This window comes from Ambystoma mexicanum, chromosome 2q, assembly GCF_040938575.1.
Source record: "Ambystoma mexicanum isolate Mex_15411 chromosome 2q, UKY_AmexF1_1, whole genome shotgun sequence".
Lineage (NCBI taxonomy): Eukaryota > Metazoa > Chordata > Amphibia > Caudata > Ambystomatidae > Ambystoma > Ambystoma mexicanum.
Genome location: NC_090924.1, coordinates 586,590,284 through 586,611,015, shown reverse-complemented (window position 1 = coordinate 586,611,015; position 20,732 = coordinate 586,590,284).

Genomic DNA, 20,732 nt, shown 5'->3' with positions numbered 1-20,732 from the left:
CGAACCCACTACTGGAGGCACTTGGTACCAGTTTCTACTAAGAAGTAAAGGATGAGAGGGGCCTGATGGCCCCTCGCTCCCACACACTTGCCTGCACGCCCCAGGCCATTCCATCCCACCCCCCTCTATCAAAGGCGGTTTGCACCCGGGGATGAACGCTGGCATGGGGGGCTGTCACGGGCGCAAATGGCCAAGGTGCCAAACAGCATGTACACTTCAAAAGGTATCCCACGCCCAGGGCCCATCGCTCACATGGCCTCCTCAGACCCCGTGTCTCCAGGCAGGCCTCCCCTGAGGCAGGCTGCCCCCCTGCAATCAACATAAGTATGTCTCCATTCAGCAGTCTACCAGTGCCTTATCTGCACGCCCCAAGCCCATCCATCCCACCCCCTCTATCAAAGGCGGTTTGCACCCGGGGATGAGCGTTGGCATGGGGGGCTGTCACGGGCGCAAACGGCCAAGGTGCCAAACAGCATGTACACTTCAAAAGGTATCCCACGCCCAGGGGCCATCGCTCACATGGCCTCCTCAGACCCCGTGTCTCCAGGCAGACCTCCCCTGAGGCAGGCCGCCCCCCTGCAAACCACATAATACCACGACATACACACGTCATTCATTCACAAACACACCCCTGTTTCTAATACTTTATAAACCACTTCATATGTCTCATGAGAACATCTTTGTGCTTTGCAAGTCAAATCCTGAACCTTCTACCTGAGAAGCACTGAGATCTATGCTAATCTGCTCGTCGTCGTGCTATCTGTGACCGCTTCGAGCAAACTCGTCAGTGTGCTACCTGTGGCCATCTACCTGTTCTCCTGCAACATACTGCTCAGCCTGCTGAATCCAACTGTTTGTTGGTCAAGGTAAGGCCATGTATCCTAGTCATATTTCGGTCATTTTTACATTTCTATGTATTTGCGATTACAGTACCCAATAGAGCTTTGGTCATTGGTCTCATTGCTATTGACTTGAGTTTCAATTGTTATGCTATCAATGGATCGATTTATTTTCATCTGTGTCAATTGTCATCAAATTGCATCCTTCGGGGGTCCAGTCTATAATGTAAGCATGTTTCCTTTTCATGCAAGACAGAACATCCAAGGGACGAGTCACATGTTCAGAGTTTAGTCACATTATTTAAAACATTTCTGTAACTTATGCAAATACTAAGCCGCACATGATGAACTGGTATAGTTCCGGCGACCAAAACAAACCTTGCATTGAGCATGGTATGGTTCATTTACTTTTTTATGACATTTTTATTCATCAAGGTTTTATAATAATCTTGATATTTACTTTTTTAGAATTTTCAACAATGCCTGCCTGTTCGATTAGCGGTTGCCCTTCGAAGACCCATGCTAAATCTGAAGGCACTACAATGCATGTATTCCCGAAAACTGTTGATTGAATAAGAGAATGGGTCAGACATTGCGGATATCCACTGGATGAGCTGGAAAGTAGAGTCCAACAAGTCTTTGAGGACAAGAGGGATGATCGATACCGCATCTGCAGCCGGCACTTTCCCTCGAACATGTACACCACATCTTGGGTAACAAAGAAGAATAAAAGGCGATCGACACGAAAATTGCTTGCAAACGCTATTCCCACTCTATTCGTCCACATTCCGCCACTGGTGAGTCAAGTGTCCGTTTTTAGCTTCAGGCCTTGCGGTAGTGTGTAGGTAGCCGAATGGATTCATTGATATTTTAGGTGTTGTTCCCAATTTGTAATACTTTCGACATTGTATTGAGTGTATAGCTTTTTGAATAATGACATTTATCAATATATAATTTTTACATTTCAAAACCCACAAACAAAATCTATATATGGGCTCGGGGAAATGTGCTATATTTGCGCATTACTCAAGTATTCGGTCTCCTTACATGGCAATTTTAAATATTGGCATTTCATTATCAAACAATAATTTACCTTTACAACTTCTTGACTATCCCTTGAATCTGAAGCAAGAACATTCTACTTCTGTGACGTGCTCGCAGTTATCAACCACTTCTAGTGCGTATCAGGTAATCATACTTGGCTATTCCGATACAGACTTGTTTTATGCATGTCAAGTAATAGTTTTTATGTATCGTGTGATTATTTTACCAATTGTTTGTTTAGTGCTTTCCAATTTATATACACCTTAGTTGTCATCCCCTGGTGTTTGTTTTCAGTTATAATTAGTGTTATCCATACTAATGCAAGTACTGTCTTTCAGGGAGATGCTGAAGCGTCCGCCACATTGACAACAGCCCTAGATGTTCTTCAGCAGCCCGAGGTATGGATACTGACAGCTCCATCGACCGTGATCATCAGGACTGGAACACTTGTCGTTTGATTGTTCTACACCATGCTCCATTCGTGGTTAGCCATTGATATGTACCTGTGCGGTCTACCTCAAGTGTGTGTTGTGTTTTCAATATTGTAATCCTTACTAATGCAAATACTATGTTTCAGGCAGTTGTTGAAGTGTCAACCCACGCACTTGATGCAGAGCCTGACATTCAAGTAATTCCAGGGGAAGCGGGACCATGCAGATACGAATCGGCTCAACAGCTTTCGGAAGTGCGCACCACATTGACAACAGCCCTAGATATTCTTCAGCAGCACGAGGTATGGATACTGACAGCTCCATCGAGCGTGATCATATAACGTGATTCCATTTGCTATACTTTCTTCCCTATTAACACAAGTACTGTGTTTCAGGGAGACGATGGAGCTTCCACTACAATCACAAGATCCCATTTAGATGATGCAGATGTAAAGAAATCGGAGAAATAAGTCGATTAAATCTGATCATATTTAAATATTCCTTGATTCTTTTAGACAATGCAACATTTGTGGTTATCTCTTTATATGTACCTGTGCCGTCGACCCCAAGTGTGTGTTATGTTTACAATATGAAAACCATACTAACGCAAGTACTGTGTTTCAAGGAGTTGCTGATGCCTCCTCTTCAATACAATCATTCGTGGCAGTCCATGCAGAGCCAGAGGTATGGATACTGACAGCTCCATCAAACTAGGTCATCAGAGCTCGAATACTTGTCGTTTGATTGTTCCACACAATGTTTAGATCGTGTTTGGCTATTGAGATGTACATGTGTGTTCGTCCTCACGTGTGTTTTATGCTAACAATATTTTGATACACAGTAATGAAAATACTATGTTTCAGGGAGTCGATGGAGCCTCATTCCGTGCTGTCTATGCGGATACAGAAAATATAGTCGTTGCAGCGCAAGAGAAAGGGGAGACATGCCGATACGAATCGGAGCAACAGCGTGCAGATGTTGAAGGTCGAGTCAAAAAAGTTGCAAAGAAAAGAAACAAAAATAAGGTTAGTTACAAACAGTTCATAACTTTAGAAATTTTTTGGTGCTGGGGACTATTTTATGTTTTTTTCCAGTCAATTGTACTATACTTTATCTTGTGTTTAAACTGAACATCCCTTTTCCAATCTGTCCTCTAGTTACCCGTGGGTCTACGAACTATACATACACAGACAGTGAAGCGAATGAGAGATGTTGCTTGCCAGACCATTTACACTATGGAGGCTATGGAGGAACTATTAATTCAGACGCGGCGTGTTGAGACTCGGGATGCTCATGTTCAATGGCCAGAAAATTAAATTAATGTGTCCGGAGAATCCAGCAAAGTTGTATTGGACCATTGCTACAGTACGACCGCACCACCGCAACAACATGATACTGGATGTATTGAAGATAGCTCTGAAGTAGTCGCAGATCAATTCACACAATCTACACCCGCCAAAAAATTGCCACCAAAAAAGCTGTCGACATTGTTGTGTTCTCCCATCAATGTTGAAGTAGCAGATGTTGAAATGACAGAGAATGAACCAGCAGCAGCATTCACCGACGCATCAGAACTTGATAGCAGCGATATTTCTTTCAAATGTGGTGATATGTCCTCAACGTCACAGGCCGAAACAACTTTGATGCAGGATGACCGTCTAATGAAAGAGGGCAAATACATAGTATTCGACAGTTGTTTGATGGATATTATAAGTATGCTGAAATGTGGCCATTCCGTCAGAGGGAAAGTATGTGGGAAGCCATTGATTCATGTGACTCGTCAAAAACAAGGCAGTAACGTCACAATACATGCCACCTGTAGATCAAATCATATGTTCTCATGGTCTGCACAACCGATGCTGGGGAAATTGCCAGCAGGCAATCTACTGTGTGCAGCTGCATTACTTTTTAGTGGCTCCAATTTTAGAAAGTTAGAGTCTTTCTTTCAGTTTGTGGGACTCCATTTCATTTAAAAAACGCAGTACTACAAATACCAACATGATTATCTGTTTCCGGCCATTAGTGATGCTTGGAAAATTGAACAATTGTCTTTAGAAAGTGCATTCGAAGGCAAACGATTCAGGCTAGCCGGAGATCGACAGTGCGACAGCCCTGGATTTTCTGCCAAATTCAGGACATGGATAGTAAGAAAATTGTGAGTTTGGTGGTCGTGCAAGTAACACAATGTACATCCTCAGTGACCATGGAGAAACTAAGATTTATAAAATCAGTGGAATATCTGCAATCGAGGGGAATGCACATCGACCTCATAGCCACGGACAGACACGTTTCAATTGCCAAGACAATGAGAGAGCAGTTCCCACATATTAAACATCGGTTTGACGTATGGCATCTTGCTAAATCAATCAATAAGAAAATCTCGGCTGCAGGGCAAAAAAAAGGTTTGGAAAGTATTTCAGAGTGGTCCCAGTCTATCAGCAACCATCTTTGGTGGAGCTTCAAAACTTGTGAAGGGTCAGTGGAAATACTACTTGAAAAATGGCGGTCACTGATGCACCACTGTACCAACATGCACCGCTGGTCAGAAAACCTACATTTCCACCAATGTGAACATGGCCCTTTGTCCCCAGCGGAGGCACGGAAGAAGAAGTGGTTGAATCCATCTTCACCGACACACAAAGCCATTGAGAAGATTGTTTTCGATAAAACTCTACCAAGAGATTTGAGGGGACTGACAGAATTCTGTCAGACAGGAGGTTTGGAGGTGTTCCACAATATGGCATGAGACATAGGACTCTACTTGCCGTCTTGGCCCATAACGAGAATCTCGGCTGTGAACAATCTAGGACTACGGGTAATGTAAGGATGCCTTGCTACACTAAGGCCTTTTCAAAAAGAAGTAAGCAATGGGTGATCAAACCAGCCTATGAGGAAATGGAGTTCGACTTTGTCAAAAGCCTTATTGCTGCTGTATTAGAGAAGCACAGATATGGAATTTTGAACGTTTCTATGCAGAGCACTGATCCATTGCCACCCAACATTGCCACTGTGCCATGTCCACCCAAATGAGAGCTGGTTGTGAAGTACAAATCCCGGTTTAAATAATTGTAATACGATTGTCTTTTTGTAAATAAATGTTATTGTACAGTGTGCATACAAAGTACGCTAACCCTAATCCCTACCTTCAACATCCTGGGTGCCGAATAACCTGGGTGTCATCTTTGAATTCTCTCTCTATTCACCTCATATTGCTGACCTTGTCTATATGGGTATGTATATATTTTTGTTGATTGGGTATGTATATATTTTTGTTGATGTAACTAATTTTCGCAATCTCTTGTAAATGCTGCGCCCTGTTAACCGAGGGGAGGCTTGCGTATTGCAAATAATAAAACAAACAAACAATAAATCTCACTTTCAACTCAACTCCTCGGGTACTTTAAACTTTCCCTGACCTTCCCCAAAAAAGTCTCAATAGTTATGGTTCTTTGGGGCTTCAAAGCTCGCAGACAACGAGGACAAAATTGGGGGCCTTAGAACGCGCCAAGCGAGCCGTTGCAGATTGGAGAGAAGCCAGTTCGCATTTGCACATTGAGGCGCAGTACATAGTTGGATTCGAAACTTCAAGTTCTCACAGATGGCTTTACTACGGGATGTTGCAAAGAAAGGATGTATGCTCATTTCTAGTGAAGGTCAGCGGCTTTGATTTTCAGCTCGCGCCCTGAAGAGGCCCACAACTCGCACTGGCAGTATAAGGTTCCATTGTTTTTTGACCTTCAGAGACAGGGACCATGCCGAAAGAACTTCATTTGAAGGGGGGGGTGCAATAACGTAAGAGACGATAGGCAGAAAATTCTGAAACTACACCGAGTTTCATGTTAGTTCAGTATACGAAAAATCGTTGTCAAGAGCACAGTGGGATTTACGGACTGCATTACGCAGAGACACAATTGAAATTGCAAATATAATGTAAGTAACTCTTTAGATGCTTTTATACCAGAATGAAGAATTAATGAATGGATGCATGAATAAATGAATGAATGAAGAGCTTGGAAAACGTTTGTGGGATCGTCCTTGTAGTGGGCACATGGGCATGCAGGTCCACTTCCACACGCATGTAGACAAAAAGTCGTTTCTCATTGTGTACTAACATCGATTTATTTCCTTACTTTTCACATTGATTTTAGAGCCGAACATACTCCATTGCACTATCCTTGAAAGCAAATAGTTTCAGCTCGGCCTTAATAAATAAAATGAATAATATTAATAAAGATCGGCTGGCGAGACTAATTATAAATTTTATGTTTTCAAAACAGGTATATCCTTCCCTTTTGCTACTGGCACCAGTTTCAGACAACGGCAGATGGTTTTTTCAACCGCCAGCTGCAGCTTAATGTAAACAACTGCACATTTCTGATGATTTTATGGGACGATCGCCAAGGGCCCATATGCCCTTACGTGGTACTAGCGGCTAGAAGCAACATATCAACCTTTACGCTGGCCTAGTGCCTACTTGATGGAACAGCCTTGCGGTTCAACGTGCGACAAAAGTGCTTCTTTTAACGAAAACCAACACCCTGTGTACCATAAAGGAACAGCGCGTGACTCAAGATAAACTTTTATGGATTTGCGGATAGAGATAAAAGAAAATAAATGGCTTTCGGAGTTCATATGGCAATTGCTGAATATTCTATAAAGATTTAATGTCAAATAAATGTACTTTACCAAATGTACCGTGTTGCTGTTTGATTTGAAAGTACAGTTTCATATTCCGAATTGTAGCACACTGTGTTGTGAGTTGATCTGTGTTGGTTTCCGGGTTCTGTGTGAAGTCGCGTAGAAGACGACTGGGCGCGTTTGCCTACGCAGCACAGAGACGTCACGGAGAGAGACAGGGAATATGAATGTTTTGATAATGTCAGGCTCAGGGGCGGGGGCTATGATTTAGTGCCGCAAAAGCAGGTCAGCCAGGGCGATGGGGGAAATGATAGGATTATCACAAAATGGCAGCTCCCTGATGCCTGTTTTTGCGTGCGTTTAATGGACGAAAACTCGGGTAAGGTCCATACGAAATTTTTCTAAAATCGAGCGACTTACGCTTAAAAACACATGGCCGACCCATAGTGGCAATAAAAAATTTTGACCGAACCATTCCTTTAATATCCTCCTCGAATGTCCCCGTTGGGCCCGGGGGGCGATATATCAGATGGATATTGAGGGTTTAGACGTTTGTCAGAGGTACTTTAACTGATAATACTTCACAAGATTGAATGTCGATTGGGGTAGTTAATCTCATAGAAAGGCTACATTTGCAGATAATGGCAGTACCTCCACCTCTGGACCCTTGTCTGTCCTGTCTCAAAATAGTGTAGCCGTCAGGGACTGCTAGCATAAGCATGGGACCTGCTGCAGTGTGTAACCATCTCTCAGTGATGGCGAGGAAGTCTAGGTTATCACTCTGGATTAGGTCGGCAATTTCTGTGGTGTGTGCTACTAAGGATCTGGAGTTTATGAGGGCTCCTTTAATGGGAAGGCTCATAGCAGTTGAGGTTGTCGGGTGGGGAGCTAGATAGACTTTAGGTTTAGGCTATACAAATTTTTGTTCTGGGGAGGCAGTTGTGAGATAGGTTAGCGCTTGTAAGCGTAGGGCTGGGCAAGGTTTTGAGGCTCCTTTTTCCTGTAGTGGTAGGTGGTGAGCTGATGGGAGGCTCAAATATTTTGGCTGGTCTAGCTTTGAGACGAGTGTTCCTAGCCTTGGTAATGCAGGGATTACTCGTTATTGGATGTTTAAAGTCATTCGTATCTAAGAGTTGTTTGGTAGTATTATTATTGGCCAAATGGGTGGGCGCCATGGTGGATAGATTCCCAAAAGTTGGTATATGAAGTTTCATGAGCTAGAGTATAATACTCTGTATAAGAAATGCGAAGTAGACAGTCTGGCTGGTGGCTGTGAGGAGCATACTAGTATTTGGTAGGGGTATCACTTTCTAGGGAGCTGGAGCATGAGGACCAATGGGGAGCTAGTATAAGTGGTATTATTAGCAACGTGGAGCAGCTCTTAAGTATTGGCAGCAGCACTTGAGCATCATGCAGCATTTAAGATAATGGCATCAACATGAAGCACCATTTTGAGTAGGGGCACCAACATAGTGTGGCATCTAGCGCGGGGCAACAACACTGTGCAACATTCGGGAGTAGGGTCATAGGGCAGCATTCAGTATAGACACTAACAGTACAGTGCAGCATTCAGCATTCATGCAGCAGCACAATGTGCAACAATTCGGAGTAGGGCAACAGTATGGTGCACCACAATTTAAAGTAGGGCAACAGTATAAAGCACCACAATTCACAGTAGGGCAACAACATAAAGCATCACAATTCTGAGTAGGGCAAGAGTATAGAGTGCAGAAGTTCAGTATGGGACACTAGCCCAATGCAATAATTCAGATTGGGGCAGCAGCACAGTACCTCAACGATTCAGCGTGAGGCAACAATCTAGTGCAGCATTCAGGGAGAGGTCACAGCGTAGCGGTTCAGTTAAGCAGTTCAGGATAGGGTAGTGCAGCATTCAATGTAATGGCCGCAACACTGCTGGGATAGTGATTACCTGGCAACAGTAATGCTTACGGGCGGGCGTCCAAGGAGTTACTTGCGTGATGGTGGAGTCTTGGATGCAGGACAGTATCCTCAGTATTGTACGTCAGACGGCCGGGCATCTAACGGGAGGCTGGGTGCCTGTTGTGAGGCTGCATGTAGGTGCGGAAGCAAGCAAATCGAGGTGGGCTACCTTCAAGCGGCCATGACGCAAAGTCAGTGATAGGATGCATGAAAGAGACGGGCATTAGTTATGGGTGCTAAACAGGTAGCGTAATGGTGCGGTAGTTAATCAAATAGTGGTGGGTTGGGAATGGGCTCACCTTGATGGTGCGGGTTGGAAGAGCGCGAGCCAGGTGGGATCATCAGATCTCGGTAAAGCTCACGAGGAGCCTTTTTTGGTTGCCTTCATGCTGGGGCGTTGGGTGTGATGGTTCCTGTGGGTAGGTCATGGGAGTTCCATTGCTGTGCTGGTGTAGCTTGTGGGTGGGAAGACAATCGTGGTTGTAAGGGCGGTGGGTGGGTAGTAGAGAGAGCTGTGATTGATGCTCAGATGAGGAGGCGAGTACAGTACTCACGTGTGAAGCAGCTGATGGCTTGCATGTGGCCCGTCACGGACAGGCCACAGACAGGCATGTGTCTTAGTAGGAGTCTTAGTAGGAGTGCCTTGAGAGGGGAGGGCCGGCTCACGCCTTCCGACAGGGTCTCTCCAAAAAAGTAGCAGCGTCGCACCAATGAGGCTCCCGTGTGGTTGCTATGCAACAAGGTAAACAATTGTGGTGGTGGCCATTTTAGATGGCTCCTCGTGGGCTAAAAGGCACATTTGGGCAAATAATGTGGATTCAGGCAATCGGGGGATGGTTCCAGCGAGGCAGTAGGTATCTGGGCCCTCCTTGGCAGGGTAAAGTGAGCAGCAGCAATTTGCTCACCTATGCATCCCGGGTGTTGAATGCGGCGTTGGCTCTAAATCAGCTGAGCCGTTCAATATTGGCTGGCGAGGTCGATGCGGGCTGGGCTCCTGCCCACCCGATGCTTCTGGAAAGGGCACCCAAGTGCACAGGCATGACCCTTAGTAGGAGTGCCTTGAGAGGGGAGGGCCGGCTCATGCCTTCCAGCGGGGCCTCTCCAACTCTCCAAAAAAGTAGCTGCGTCGAACCAATGAGGCTCCCATGTGGTTGCTATGGAACCAGGTAAACAATTGTGGCAGTGGCCATTTTAGATGGCTCCTCGTGGGCTAAAAGGCACATTTGGGCAAATAATGCGGATTCAGGCAATCGGGGGATGTGTCCAGCGAGGCAGTAGGTATCTGGGCCCTCCTGGGTAGGGTAAAGTGAGCAGCAGCAATTTGCTCACTTATGCATCCCGGGTGTTGAATGCAGCGTTGGCTCTTGCATCAGCTGAGCCGTTCCATATTGGCTGGAGAGGTCGATGTGGGCTGGGCTCCTGCCCACCCGATGCTTCTGGAAATGGATGTAAATGTGCATGCTACAGCAGTTTATGAAAATGATGGTTCATAATACTTAAACAAGGCTGCCAAAAGCTGGAATTCACTGCCCCAGGAGTTGAGAGCTGACCAACCATATCCACTCTTCAGGAAAAACTTAATAAAACACATCACTGCCACCAATCCTTAGCCTCCCATCACCCTCTCCCCTGAGGACACTAGCCTGCAATTAAGAAAACTGTATATCTTGCTATATTCTTTCTTTATGTATATATTGTAGCCTGTGTATATGTAACCATATAAGTTTTATATCCTTAGTGCATGTACCTTTGCTTCAGTCCTTTTGTTCATATTGTATATATCCTGTAGTCATACAAAAATTGTTCATCTTGCTATATGTAAATTCTGTAACCTGTGTATACGTAACTATGTAAGCCTTGCATTTCCTTGTCGTTGCGCCCTTTTACTTACGAGTCTGGTGCGCTTAACAAATGAATAAACAAACAAACAAACAGTGATGACATGCATAGGGTCCCAATTTACTGTGCATGCATGGTGAATGTATATGTGAAATGACGAGATGACCATCCAGCACATCCATTCCACCACTAGGCTGTATGATTCTCAGCCTTCTCCTGTGCTAACGGGCAGAGATGCCTGATTCATTAATCAGTTCATCTGACTTGTCCGCTCATGACCCGTGCCAAGACGCTTACTCCTCACAACTTACACTATGCCCTAAAACAAATTAACTGTCTGCTTCATGACACGGTGGAGGTGTGAAGGAGTGGCAGCAACCATGACTGTGTACACATGGGAGAATAGAATAGGGTAAGAGCCAAGACTTGTCCAAACCCTGCAGCTTCCTATTAAGGTGGCATCTCGTAAACGTCAGTGGAAGTTCTTTTAATTGACAACTGTGAATGCAGACCTCCACTAATTACTTTACAAAGCAAGTCATTGTAGGCAATTTAGGAGGTGGGGCCAAGGAATGGGATTACAAGTACCACCTCCAATTCCTCCTCTGCCATTTCTAGACTTTATTGCCATGGACAACTGTAAAAAGCACGGGGACACCACAGATATCAATCTTAAATGTTCCCTTCGATGTCCATATTGCAGGTGGCATGGACAACCTTGATGCCACAAATTGCAAGAACAGAAGAACAGTGTCCGAGCCAACCATGTGCACTGCAAATTGCAAATGACAACTTCATGGAAGGTGACTTGTTTGCAAACTGTGTCCATGTAATTGCTGATATAAACTGGCACCTCTGTGCCATGTCCTCCAAATCCTACAACAGCAGCCAATAAGGTATCATGGAGTGCAGAATTGCAGCAACTTTAAAGTGGAGTGTAGGCGTCTGTTCAGGGCAGTGTATCATCAATACGGGTTGTCATGGGCTACCTTTCAATGGCTACTGAGTGGATGCATGTGCTAGAGTGATGTTACCCAGGGGAATGGGCAGCATTACTGTAATCACACTTAAGTGAACATTGTACTGTGCAATTCAGTACCATGCATGTGTGTAATAAACGTGTATGATGCTCACATTTTAGCTTCTATCTTAGTCCCTGACCTCTGAAAAGTACGTTTTTGTAGTCTTTATTAGGCATTCAGCCCAGCATTGCGCACTAGCGTGCACTTGGTTTCCCTCTGCCCTCTTCTGTGTTAACCCTCCCTGCTCCCGCCTCCCGTCCGCCCCCTTCCGTATGATTGGGCCTTTTGACCATGCTAGCATCTAGCGAGGTCCCAAGACCCCGCAACCTACACAGAGCCTCATTTAGCTTCCGGCTCACAGACATAGCAGGATCTGGGTCCCTAACCCCTTGAGAGTACGTTTTTGCAGTATTTATTAGGCATCCAGTCCAGCATTGCACGCTAGCATGCACTCGGTTTCGTTCTGCCCTCTTCTGTGTTAACCCCCCCCCCCGCTCCCGCCTCCTGCCCGCCCCCCTTTCGTGTGATTGGGCATAAGCTCCTTATCACATAACCCTCTAGGGCAGCCCTCTGCCCGTGCAGCCCCTTTTGGGGAAAGAACCCAGGGCAAATGACAGCTCCAGAAGATGCGGTTCCAGACCAGGTTGCCCGTTTTAGCCTGGGGAGCAGGCAGCCGTCAACCGGCAGCGACAGTTAACGTAGGTGTGGTCCAGACAGAGGGAAAAGAAATCACTATTCTCCATTAGACCGTCCAACCCAATCTTATCGTATCCTTTCTCGAAATAACATTTAGCCTGATTGTGTAAGTTAGCCTGATTGTGTAAGCGAGCCATAACTTGCATTTCACCTGATTGTGTAAGTAAGCCATATCTCGCATTTAGCCTGATTGTGTAAGTTAGCCTGATAGTTTAAGTTAGCCATATCTCGCATTTAGCCTGATTGTGTAAGTTAGCCATGTCTCGCATTTAGCCGGATTGTGAAAGCTAGCCACAACTCGCATTTAACCTGATCATGGAAGTTAGCCAAGCATAACCCACATTTAGACAGATTGTGGTAGCCAACCACATCTCCCATTTAGACAGATGGTTTTGGTAAAACATAATCTCAAAGTGTTATCCCATTTACTGTTGTGCCCCCTCATTAGGCCTTTCTCCATCTATTCAGGCACCCCAGGCCTAAGGTTGCTGCATTCACTGCTGTAACCCTATCCAAATCAAATAGTTATTGCATTGACTGTTGTGCCCTTTTTAGGCCTCTCTCCCTCTATCCAGGTGTGCCAGGTCTAAGGTTGCTTTAGTCACAGTTGAGGCCCTCTACCCAGGTGTCCGCAATCGAAGTGTTATTGCATTGACTCATGTGCCCTCTTTGGGCCTTTCTCCCTCTATCCAGGTGTCCTAGATTGAAGTGCTGTTGCATCGACTGTTGTGCCCTCTTTGGGCCCTCTCCCTCTGTCCAGGTGTGACTGCATTGACTGTTGTGCCCTCGTTTTAGGCACTCTCCCTCTGTCCAGGCTTCCCAACACTAGGTGTGACTACATTGACTGTGGTGCCCCTTCTTTGGTCCCGACTCCATCTATCCAGGTATCCAAACTCCAGATGTGATTGCATTGACTGTTGTGCCCCTATTGAAGCCCGTCTTCCTCCAGACAGGTGTCCCAAGTCTAGGCGTCACTTCATTGACTGTTCTACCACTCTTTAGGCCCTCTCGCTATGTTCAGGTGTCCCATTCCTAGGTGTGACTGAATTGTCTGTTGTCCCCTTTAACACCCCCCCTCTGTCCAGGTGTCTCAAGCGTAGATGTTACTGCACTGACTGAGGGACACCACACAATCCTTGGTAGGTAAGTTTCAGGTGCCTACATTCCCCGGCAGCTAAGGTACAGGTGCCCTTTGAGCAATCGCTGGGTCTCCAACCAGACATTTCAACCCAGTGCGGGTTCGTACATCGGAGCCAGAAAGAAAAGACCACTAAAACAAGAGAGCTGTGAGGGTTTACTACCCCTGATTCAACAATCATAACCAAGGATCCACAAGATAAATAACAAAAACCTCATAGGAGCCAGAAAGGAAAGAGCAACAAACAAACTGAACCACAAATGTCTCAACCACAAAGGTCTCAACTATACAAAACCTCACCAACAACAGGGAACAACTAACCACAACCAGCAAAGGCTAAACCGCAAGGACCAGGAAACACACCAACCCAAAGAGGACACCCACACAAAGGAATGCAAACCACAACCAAACATCATACCTCACCACAAGAAAGACAAGAAGACAGAACAGACAACAGAAATAATAAGAAACCCCAAACCACTTGGGAAGGTCCTGACCAGCATGATCACAAAATTCCCAATACTGTACAATAAACAGCACTGACAGCCCGAAGAGACATACAAAGAACAGAGAAAAGACAGAATACATTGCTCGCTACCTCTCCACATACGGCAAAAACGGTCCAGTAACAACAAACCGAGAGCCAACAAACATTACGAATGCAGACCCCACCAAGACCCCAAATGCAACAGGACAAATAATAAACCTCTCCTACCCGTTCTACACCATGGACAATTCCCCAACCAGAATTAGGGACAAGTTGGAATCCATCACCCTCTATACGCCCTACATCACCAAAGACGGGAACAACAAACAGGTATCCACACAATTTAGCACCCAGAACAAACGAAAACCAACCAACCCCACCATAAACTTTATCAGTCTTCTCGACGAAGAGACAGATAACCAAAGAACTGCATTGCCCAACAGGTCCAAACAGGGAAAACCCTCCAGCAATGGAAACCCAACTGACAACAAACCGGGCCAAACAAACAATACAAACAACAACTCGAAAGGAAAATCAAACAAACTATGCAGTAGCCTTCTCAACGTTAAATCCATGTCAAAACACTTAATAGAAATCCATGACCTTCTAATGGAAGGAGGCACAGACGTGCTCTTTCTCACAGAAACCTGGTTATCAGACAACTATAAAGCCATCTCGAATGAAGCAATATGGACAATTATAAATTACTACACGCCAGCAGAGAAAACCAAAGAGGCAGAATTGCAATCATACACAAGGTACACATATGAGCATCTCAACTCATCACAGCCAACGCAGAAGACTATGAATCCCTCCTCATCAAGATAGAACTCAATGATCCATCCAACATAGTATTCCTCCTGAACTAGAGACCGCCTTCTTACAACCCCAACTTTGCAACGAAACAAGCAGATGCAGCCACCATGCTATCTACCCACCACGACAACCTAGCCATACTGGGAGACTTCAACGTGTGGTTTGAAAAAGAAAAAAAGAGTCCACAGCAAACTCACGCTGCACACTTCTGGAAACCTTACATTTCAAACAAATAGTAAATGGATCCACCAATGATGGTGGACACACCCTGGATGCAATATTCTGCAGTGAAGGACTATGTGCATCCACACCACCTATACCAATGGTATGGAGAGACCACTACTTAATACCATTCTACATCACACCCAAAGCTGCCTACTGGCAGAAAAGCAAATACTCCATACCAGCCAGAGAAGAAACTGGAAGAACCTAGACCTAGAGATCCTAACACATCTTCTTGACTCAAACCTCCCAAGCGAAACAGAACCCACCAAAACAACCATAGATACAGCAGAAGACACACTTAACAATTGGATCGCCAAGGCCCTTGAACAAATGGCACCAGCTAAAACATTCAGAGCAACACCAAAAATACTGGCAGCAAAATGGTTCAAAGAAGAACTCAAAGAACTAAAAAAAAACAACTGAAAAATGGAATGAGAAATGGAGAGAACGATACAGCCAACAAGACAAAATAAAATTCCAAAGACAACTTAAACTATACAAAGGAACTCTCCTCAAAGTAAAACAGTTCTACTACGCCACAATGTTATTGCACATTTATATAGGGCCTTATGTACCATTGGTATGATCTCAAAGCATTGTGGGTTGACCATAGTCCAGGTCGGTGGAAAGAGTATTTTAGCATACAGTGCTTGGGCGCACTCAGTATGTGTGCAGCCATTGCAGTTTGCGTGGTGCTGGCAGCATTCTAATGCTAGGTGTAGTGCAGTGGTTGGGAGAGATTAGTGAAATGTGTGATTCAAGGTAATTGGCCTCTGAGTCTGCATTCTGGCTGCCGTGGGGCCTGTGTAAGAAATTATGTGTGCAGTTGGGTGGATTTTGTCGTGGGGTACTGCATTCTGACAGAGTGTTGAGGTGCTTATGGAGTAGTGTAGGCATGTGTGCAGCTAGGCCGAAATTGATCAAGGGGTGTAGCTGCATTCTATTGTTTGCTGGTGTTAAGTGTAAGAGAATGAGCATTTTGGTAGGAGTGAGTGTCTGTGCTTATTGGTAGTTGGCCCCTGTTCCTGGTTACTGTCCGGAACCTGATGAGCTGGCCGTGTTTGTCCTGGTGGTTCAGGGTAGTGGATCTCCGAGAGAGATTCTTAGGCTGGTGTGGAGTATGTTGTGTTTGCCCGGTTGGATGGTCCTTTCTCCAGACACTCTATTGAAGGTGTCAGAGGGCTCATTTTCCATGTCCCTGGTCATAGATTATGGGGGTGGCTTGATAAATTCCTGACACGTTTGCGGTTACTGCATAATTCTCAGGAAAGTCCAACCAAGCATAGTTGCTATAGTGCCTCGTGTGGGAGTTCTTGGCCTAATTCCTAGGTAGTGTTGGGAAGGGGGCAACCAAGTCCCACCCCCTAGACAATTTAGAGTGAGGCGAGATGCATTTGAAGCACTATGATGGGCCAGGGGGGGAAGGGGACAGTGAGGGAACTACATCCAAGTTTAACAGGACCCTACTCCAATATAATAAAATATAGTCTATCCATATAGTACAGCATAAGGCACGGGAAGCATTGCTATTTTGAAGAGATATTAGTAACCATAGGTAGAAGGGAAGGCCTGCGTAGTAAATGTGGCATTGTATTAACCAGGCCCAAATTTGTGAGACCAGAGAAATCCCCAGCTATGCCCAAGCTCCCATGAGAATAGCCCACACCCCTAAATGCCACAATGCCTATTCATAACAGTGTTGCAAAGATGTTTGAGAGGAATTTGCCCTATAAGGCAGTGATCACAGACCAGTGCCTGTTGTGTATGTTATCTCTCACTGGCCAAAGCATGACCTGGCCGATCCCCAGGCGACCATGAGTTTTAGCCCAAATAACTGATTAACTGATTAAGACCTCTGAATTCCATGGCACCAGGTGCCCTTTGACCACCAACATCAAAGTAACAAGTCCTGAGATGAGAGCGCATCATTGAAGCATTCAATCATGTGATTTGTATTGCGAGGTGCTGGGAGGAATACATTATAGGTCAAAACGAGGGTGGAGACCTTGGAGCCAGATGGCGCGGAGGGGAGTGAGTGAAATGTGTGTGTGAAGGTTAGAGTGCCCCAGAACCTCCTTCGTTTCTGTCTTAAGGCCTGCCAAGTGTACAGTATGAGTGATAAAACAAGTTGTATAGTAGGAGTGTAATTCATTTGTTTTCTGGTCTCCGACGTGAGAAGATGAGCCCCCCAACACCCACGTGATGGAAGACGGACGGACTGGGATAGGACCAATAGACTGGCATCCCTTATGGATGAAGGTGGAACATGTATAGGGTCCATTCAATCAGCCGCGCAGGTTTTTACTGTACATTGTTGCGTCATTACGTGTGTACCTTTAAAAGTTTCTGCTTGTACCTCTCTTTCGTAGAACGTTCTTAGGAGCAGAGTTCTTTTCTGTTGCTCTCATCTGTGTGTGAGATTAAACTTGTTATCCTTATAAGATCGACTTGGGCCTTTGTTACCTAGTGGGTTGTATTCTCTCTGGTGTGAGCGTTTAGGGACGTGCCTTCAATTGGTGAGCCCAATGTGATCCCAGCACCCCCGCGGAGGCTTCCAGGCTGCTTCTCCAGATGGAGCCGCGCCCACCTACAGCGACCGGCCGCGAAAAAACATGAGTTACAAGTGGTTTAGCAGGAGTCATTTTAAGAGAAGTCCTCTCTTAAAAGCGGGCACGACTCCGAGGAGAGGGCAAGCCACTGTTGGAACCCTGTGATGGAGGAGTTAGGGTGAGCATGCACATGCGAGTAGACTCTTGTAAGAGATAACAAGTAGGGGTCAGATGCTTGGGGAAGTGTGAAATGTGTGAGTATGTGGAGAGCAAGGTCGTCAATGTTACTAACAGAACTGAGAAGGATACAGACGTCCCCAAGATCAGTAAGGGATATAGGGGCATCAAGAGAAGGGTCAGGAGAATGGAAATCAGTTTAGGTGCATCTTAAGATGGATACTGAAGGAATAAAATGTATAAGTGTTGAGAAAGAAAGAAACCCGGGTGGGTGGATCATCCTAGGAGAGGAGAATACGGTGTTGGGAGAGAATGTAGGGGAAGAGGATGATGATACGTTTGCTGAGGGTCAGAGTGAAGGAGAAGGAAGGGTTGAAGAGGCGGCTGAGAGTACCCCCCATGCAGAAGGCCTGTGGGCGGGGGGCAGATTGAGGAATAGGGCCGGCCGGATGGCGTTGGTTAAGAAAAGAGGAGTTATGAAGAACAGTGTGGGAAGTAGGGTGAAGATGCAGATGCCCCTCATACATAAGGGGGCAGCGAGGACACAGAATGTGCCCTGCCCCCAAATGGATAAGAATAATTTAATCAAGGCACTCCCGCAGTTCACAGCAAGGGTGAGCAAGTGGATATATGAATTCAAAAAGCAAACAGCAGGGCTGCCCCTGGCGATTGGGGATCTTAAGAGCTTGCTTGTTGCTGTAATTGGGGACCAGGCTCGGGATGTGTGAGTTAAGACTGAATACCTGGGTGAAACTCTGGGGGACTAGGCACATGATGGAGCATTGTTTAATGGAGTTAAAGCATTGGTGTGGGACACACTACCGAGGGCCTTCCCAGATACGCCTGATTTACCTTGATGCAGTATACTATGGGTGAAGATGAGGACCCATCTAGATCTATTCTTAAAATACAAGAGAAGAGGAGATCTGAGATGGGAGGGTCGTCAGATCAATCAATACCATTCTTCTATTTTATTGTAAAGAGGGGCTTGCCGAAGGAAGTGCAGAAGGCGTTGGATAAGATTGTGGGTATTGAGGCGAAGGGGTGGCCTACAGAGGCATAATAGTGCATCATTGTAAAAGGATTTAGGAGCGGGAGAGGGAAACAGTCCAGGTGCCTGTATCGACCCCAGTGCAGGTGGAAGTAACAGGGAGTACCCAGTAAGTCATGAGTGCCACTATTGTGGCACTCTGGGCTGAAGGAGGACAAAGACAGTGAGGCAGGGGGGCAACAGTACCCCAGCCCACAGTGACAGCAAGGAGGGCCACAGAGAGGAAGAGGGGGATTCCGAGGAGCAAGAGGAGCAGGGTTTGGACTCAGCGGGGTGCGTTCGGACCGTCTCAATGCTGGAATTGTTCATGGTGGGGGCCTTTTGCAAGGGAATGCAGGAGTAGGTCTGCAATGGGGTATCATTATGGGCCACAACAACAGAGCCAAGTGCCCTAAGGCCCTCAAGGACTAGGGTATTCACAATGGGGGGGTCAATGATATCAGAGCTAGGGGTATCCCCAGGGCCAACACCAAACTTATAATCAGCAGCTTCAAGCATCGGACATGCAAGTGTGACATCCGCCACATCAGCAGAAGGGTGGTGCTGCCCCGGTGAACAGAGTACCAAGTGGGGTAACCACTCCCTTTGGAGGAGCTGCATTGGTAGGAGCTAACCAACAAGGGGGGTCCTGGGAGTCCCTCTGCCAGACATTAGCCCTGGTTGCGAGAGACTTACCCAGAGTCTTTAGCTCACTATCTTTCACAGAGAAGAAATATCCCAAACATATCAGTCTTTGTCCTGCCCTGGGGCAGTCCAGCACCGAAATGCTAGGCAATTCTCCTCTGAACAAGAGTACCAACAGCATCCCCAGACACGTGTATCGGTCTGGTTGGACCTCATCAGTAGGGAGGAGCTGTGCCTCTCTAAGAATAGTGAGCAAGGGGTCCACGTCTGGATTACCCTAGTAATTTAGGGAGAGACCCAAAGTTACTCAAATATGCAAACCAACAAGGGGGGTCCTGGGAGTCCCTCTGCCAGACATTAGTCCTGGTTGCGAGAGACTTACCCAGAGTCTTTAGCTCACTATCTTTCACAGAGAAGAAATATCCCAAACATATCAGTACATATTGGTACTGTTGGTAGGAGCTAACCCTTTTTTGTTTCCTGGAACAAACACATACCTTGATTAGGACAGCCGACAGAGAGCGTTTGAGTGTCTGGTCTTGTCGACGACCATCCACCCTGAAGAGGAACCTTTGGTGGGGGCAGAGATAGGAAACAAGCAGTTCATATTCATGGTGGTCTCTGGTGCAACTAATTCATGTATCATGGAAGGAAACTTTCCTTTACCATGAAAACATCTAGACATGCAGGGATTCTCTGGGGCTATTTCCAAGGTTCCATACACATAAAGGTGGGAGGGATGGTTGTACGGGTGCCTGTACTATATTCTGAAAGTTCCCCTGTTAATTTGCTAGGTAGGGACCTGCTTAGCAACTTAAACATGACTATATCCATTACAGATCTTGCTGTAGTCTGTTCCACGCCTGGGATGTGTGCTGTAAGGGCGATGTTGATAATACACACAATGACAAGGGAGGTGGTAGACGGACATGTTCATTTATGGTATTACAGTGCTTGTGGAGGCAGTGCCCCAGATTGCCAAACAGTGTTGGTGAGTGACCACTGATTTTATCTTTCGTCTGGCAGTGTCACCTGAGGTGGTGGCGGGAACAATATTATCGCTGGATTTGCAAGGCTTATTGGTTTCAGACAAGAGGGTTGTCCTGTTGGGAATGGACAGGGATGAATGTGAGTGGCGCACAGTGCTCTGTGTAGATCCAACGGTCCAGCTAATGGAAATGATGGATGGTGAATTGTTTGAAGATAACAACAAAG